We start from the raw sequence: 6040 nt of genomic DNA on the forward strand, positions 1-6040 counted from the left end.
TTTTTTGAGCCGTGCCATCATTATGAAATTCAATAGCGAACAAGAAGAAAACATTCCCCATCGAATGCAACTTGTTGTAGCAAAATCGATTCAGGTTTAGTACTAGAAAAATTGTCTAATGTTTCAATGTGCACACACATACGCACACACACACACACGGACAGACAGACATTTGCTCAGTTTGTCGAGCTGAATCGAATGGTATATAACACTATGGGTCTACAAGCGCTCTATAAAAAGTACGTTTTGGGAGTGAAATGAAAGCCTTTCAGGTACAACTTTGTTGTACGAGAAAGGCAAAACGTAACATAGCAAATAAGGATGATAATGTTAAGAAAAAACGGAACACCTAGTCTCTAAGACATGAATGCATGTATTAGATAATTAGCAAATAAAATTAGTAGACGTATAATTAGTACGTAAAATAGAGTAGACGCGACAAAGAAGTTTGACAGTTTATTGATAATAATTATTATGCCATCACGTGAGTTGCGTCGGACTTTGCGTTTACTACATCAAGCACCAAGGAATCATCAAAAACGAGCCGAAGAACGCATCCACTGTAGCAGCGAAGAAGAATCCGATCCCCGCTACTGGCATCAATAAACGTAAGCGAGAAGCTGCCGTCAAACGCCCCCAAGCTTTCGAGAGAAAACGCGCGTGTAAGTTAGCAGAAACGAACTGCTATCCGATTTAGGATGTTTTCGGGTGGTAATCATTCTCGACACCCTGGGCATAGTGTATCCATTGTTCTTGGCACACAAGATACATACTAATGCAATGGTGGGCTTAGATAACTTTCAAATAATAACTGAAGAAATGACAATATATTACTAAGTTGAAAAGCAGGCTAAGTTCCAGTTGGAATGTAGTGATATGGAAGAAGAAGCTTGCGATGCACTGGCCAGATTGACTGATGCATCGAAAACGATTGCTGAATGAATAGTTATCAATAGTAAATATTATCATACACATACATAGTCAGTCAGTGGAGACAGTTTTTACGCGGAGGATATGGCCCGCGTAAATTAAAACAATTTAGAAACCCGCGTCAATTCCAAAATATGTCTGAATAAATCGCGGAATTCTTGAAATTCGAGTGAAAAAAATCACATAAAAAGCAATTCGTGTGAAAAAACCGCGTAAAAAATTACTTCCGTGTACATTGGGTATGAAGCGTTGACTCTTCCTTGATCGAATGGTCCAAGAAAATTGAAAATCCGTCGAGAAACGGCTGAGACATTAAAGATCAAAGTCTATCATATTTTCGTGACGTTTTTCGATATTGTGCAATCGGTAAGTGTACGGGCCCATTCACAAATTACATAACGCTTTAAGGGGTGGGAGGGTGTCTGTCCGAGCGTTACGGCCCATACCAACTTTAGAACCCCTCCCATACAAAACAAGTTACGATGGGGTGGGAGGGAATTGAAAATGAATGTAGAAAAGACAGACGTAGTTCTACGTCAAAAAATTAAATACGCGCCGGATTGAAAAATTCGGATGTTTTTTCATGGGTTTATTATCCAAATTGATAATGGTGGCATGAACAAGCGGAGCTTATTATGAGCAAAAGTGACCTCGGACTGGTCATGAAATACCAGGCAGTCTGGAATGGATCATTTAGAAGTTACGTATTGCTAATCCTTTCAAACTTAAGCTATTCGTGGTTTTTTGGCCCTTTTGAAGTGAGGTCACTTTTAATTTTGGCCCTTTGTTTCAAGCTCGTTTTAGGCCCTTTTGGCCCCTCAATTTCGATTTTTGGCCCTTCTGTACTAAGGCCGTTTAGTTCCTTTCATATAAGGCCCTTTTGCACTAATTTGTCGAAATCAGGTATTCGTGGTTCTTGGCCCTTTTAAGTAAGGCCTATTTGGCCCTCTTCTGATGAAGGCTGTTTTGCACTCATCTTTCGGGAGGAGGTCACTTTAATTTTGGCCCTTTGTTTCAAGCTCGTTTTAGGCCTTTGGCCCTCAATTCTCGATTTTTGGCCCTTCTGTACTAAGGCTGTTTTAGTTCCTGCCACAAGGCCCTTTTTGCGCTCATCTTCCCAAACTCAGGCTATTTATCGTTTTTGGCCCTTTTGAAGTAGGGCTTTTGAATTATATGGCCTTCTGGTCTAAGGTCAGTTTTTAGTTTGCTGCATAGCCTTTTGCACAAATCCTTCGAACTCAAGCTATTCTTGTTTTTGGCCCTTTGAAAAAGGATCATTTTGAATTTTGGCCTTTGTTTGTAGGTCGTTTTAGCCTATTGTGGTTTTTGCCTCTTTGAATTTGGGTCTTCTGAACTAGGTCGTTTTAGTTCCTTTCTAAGGCCCTTTGCATAATTTGTCGAAATCAGGCTTATTCGTGATTTTGTCTTTAAGTAAGGCCCTTTTTGACTCCTTCTGATGCAAGGTCGTTTTGCACTCATCTTTTCGAATTCGCTATTTGTGGTTTTTTGCTTTAAAGTAATACCTTTTAAATTTGGCTTCTGATCTAAGGCTATTTTGAATTTTGGCTCTTCTGTTTTAGGCCGTTTTAGCTCCTGCATAAGGCCCTTCTGAATTAACTCAATTCGTTTTTGGTCTTCTGTACTAAGGTTGTTTTAGTCCCTGCCACAAGGCCTTTTTCTCATCTTTTCAAATTCAGGTTATTTATCGTTTTTGGCCCTTTTTTTGATTATGGCCCTTCTGGTCTAAGGTCGTTTTAGTTCCTGCATAAGGCCCTTTTGACAAATCCTTCGAACTCAAGCTTATTCGTCGTTTTTTGGCCCTTTTGAAAAAGGATCCTTTTGAATTTTGGCCCTTTTGCACTAATTCTGTCGAAATCAGGTTATTCGTGGTTTTCGGCCTTTAAAATTTGGCCTTCTGATGCAAGGCGTTTTGCACTCATCTTCGGAATTCAAGCTATTCGTGGTTTTTGGCCCTTGTAAAGTAATACCTTTGAATTTTGGCCTTCTGATCTAAGGCATATTTTGAATTTCGGCTTCTATTTCAGGCCGTTTTAGCCCTGCATAAGGCCCTTTGTACTAATCCTTTCAAACTTGTATTCGTGGTTTTTGGCCCTTGAAGGAGGTCACTTTAATTTTGGCCCTTTGTTTCAAGCTCGTTTTAGGCCCTTTGGCCCCTCAATTTCGATTTTTGCCCTTCTGTACTAAGGCGTTTTAGTCCCCGCCACAAGGCCCTTTTGCGCTCATCTTTCCAAACTCAGGTTATTCGTTTTGGCCCCTTTGAAGTAGGGTTCTTTGAATTATGGCCCTTCTGGTCTAAGGTCGTTTTAGTTCCTCTTATAAGGCCCTTTTGCACAAATCCTTCGAACTCAAGCTATTCTGTCGTTTTTGGCCCTTTTGAAAAAGGATCATTTTGAATTTTGGCCTTTTGTTTGTTGGTCGTTTTAGTCTCTATTCGTGGTTTTTGGCCTTTGAATTTGGGCCTTCTGAACTAAGGTCGTTTTAGTTCCTTTCAAGGCCCTTTGATTAATTCTGTCGAAATCAGGCTATTCGTGATTTTGGCCTTTTTAGTAAGGCCCTTTTAAAATTTGGCCCTTCTGATGTGGCCGTTTTGCACTCATCTTTAGGAATTCAAGTTATTGTCTTTTTTGGCCCTTTGAAAATGGACATTTTGAATTTTGGCCCTTTTGTTTGTAGGTCGTTTTAGTCTCTATTCGTGGTTTTTGTCCTTTTGAATTTGGGCCCTTCTGAACTAAGGCCATTTTGTTTTCGGCTTCTATTTCAGGCCGTTTTAGCTCCTGCATAAGGCCCTTTTGTACTAATCCTTTCAAATTTGTATTCGTGGTTTTGGCCTTTGAAGGAGGTCACTTTTAATTTTGGCCCTTTTTGTTTTAAGCTCGTTTTAGGCCATTTGCCCTCAATTCTTGATTTTGGCCCTTCGTACTAATCTTTTAGTCCCCACCACAAGGCCTTTGCGCTCATCTTTCCAAACTCAGGCTATTTTTTAGTTTTGGCCCTTTTTAAGTAGGGCTCTTTTTGAATTATGGCCCTTCTGGTCTAAGGTCGTTTTAGTTCTGCCATAAGGCCCTTTTTGCACAAATCCTTCGAACTCAAGCTATTCGTTGTTTTGGCCCTTTTGAAAAGGATCATTTTGAATTTTGGCCCTTTGTTTGTTGGTCGTTTTAGTCTCTATTCGTGGTTTTTTTGCCCTTTGAATTTGGGCCTTCTGAACTAAGGTCGTTTTAGTTCTTTCATAAGGCCCTTTTGCACTAATTCTGTCGAAATCAGGTTATTCGTGGATTTTGGCCCTTTAAGAGCTCTTTTTAAAATTTGGCCCTTCTGATGCAAGGCCGTTTTGCACTCATCTTTCGAATTCAAGCTATTTGTGGTTTTTGGCCCTTGTAAAGTAATACCTTTTTAAATTTTGGCCCTTCTGATCTAAGGTCATTTTGAATTTTGGTTCTTTGTTAGTGTTTTAGCTCCTGCATAAGGTCCTTTGAAATAAACTCAATTCTTTTTTGGCCCTTCTGTACTAAGGCCGTTTTAGTACCTGCCACAAGGTCTTTTGCTCATCTTTCAAATTCAGCCTATTTATCGTTTTGGCCCTTTTGAAGTAGGGCTCTTTTGAATTATGGCTCTTCTGGTCTATTGTTTAGTTCCTGCCATAAGGCCCTTTTGCACAAATCCCTTCGAACTCAAGCTATTCGTCGTTTTTGGCCCTTTTGAAAAGGGATCATTTTGAATTTTGGCCCTTTTGCACTAATTCTGTCGAAATCAGGTTTTCGTGGTTTTCGGGCTTTAAAATTTGGCTCCTTCTGATGAAGGCGTTTTGCACTCATCTTTCGGAATTCGCTATTCGTGGTTTTTGCTTGTAGAATAATACCTTTTGAATTTTGGCCCTTCTGATCTAAGGCCATTTTGAATTTTTTATTTCTAGTTGCTGTTTTAGCCTGCATAAGGCCCTTTGTACTAATCCTTTCAAACTTAAGCTATCGTTTGTTTTTGGCCCTTTTAGTGAGGTCACTTTAATTTTGGCCCTTTTGTTTCAAGCTCGTTTTAGGCCCTTTGGCCCCTCAATTTCGATTTTGGCCCTTCTGTACTAAGGTCGTTTTAGTTCTTTCTAATACCTTTTGCACTAATTCTGTCGAAATCAGGTATTCGTGGTTCTTGGCCTTTTAAGTAAGGCCATTTTAAAATTTGGCCCTTCTGATGAAGCAAGGCGTTTTGCATCATCTTTTCGGGAGTGAGGTCACTTTTTTTGGCCCTTTGTTTGCTCTGTTTTAGGCCCTTTGGCCCTCAATTCGATTTTTGGCCCTTTCTGTACTAAGGCTGTTTTAGTTCCTGCACAAGGCCCTTTTGCGCTCATCTTCCCAAACTCAGGTTATTTATCGTTTTTGGCCCTTTTGAAGTAGGGTCTTTTTGAATTATGGCCCTTCTGGTCTAAGGTCATTTAGCCTTTATAAGGCCTTTTTGCACAAATCCTCTGAACTCAAGCTATTCGTCGTTTTTGGCCCTTTTGAAAAGGATCATTTTGAATTTTGGCCCTTTGTTTGTACGTCGTTTTAGTCCCTATTTGTGGTTTTTGGCCCTTTTGAATTTGGGCCTTCTGAAAAGGTCGTTTTTGTTCCTTTCTAAGGCCTTTGCACTAATTCTGTCGAATCAGGCTATTCGTGGATTTTGGCCCTTTTAAGTAAGGCCCTTTTAAAATTTGGCCTTCTGATGCAAGGCCGTTTTGCACTATCTTCGGAGTTCAAGTTATTCGTGGCTTTTTTCTTTTGAAAATGGATCATTTGAATTTTGTCCCTTTTGTTTGTAGGTCGTTTAGTCCTATTCGTGGTTTGGCCTTTTGAATTTGGGGCCTTCTGAACTAAGGTCGTTTTAGTTCCTTCGTAACGCCTTGCACTAATTCTGTCGAAATCAGGTATTCGTGGATTTTGGCCTTTTAAGTAAGGTCCTTTTTAAAATTTGGCCCTTCTGATGCAAGCGCCGTTTTGCACTCATCTTTCGAATTCAAGCTATTTCGTGGTTTTTTCTCTTTGTAAGAAATACCTTTTAAATTTTGCCCTTCTGGATTCAAGGCCATTTTGAATTTTGGCCCTTCTGTTTAGGCCGT

This window comes from Armigeres subalbatus, chromosome 3, assembly GCF_024139115.2.
Source record: "Armigeres subalbatus isolate Guangzhou_Male chromosome 3, GZ_Asu_2, whole genome shotgun sequence".
Classification (NCBI taxonomy): Eukaryota; Metazoa; Arthropoda; class Insecta; order Diptera; family Culicidae; genus Armigeres; species Armigeres subalbatus.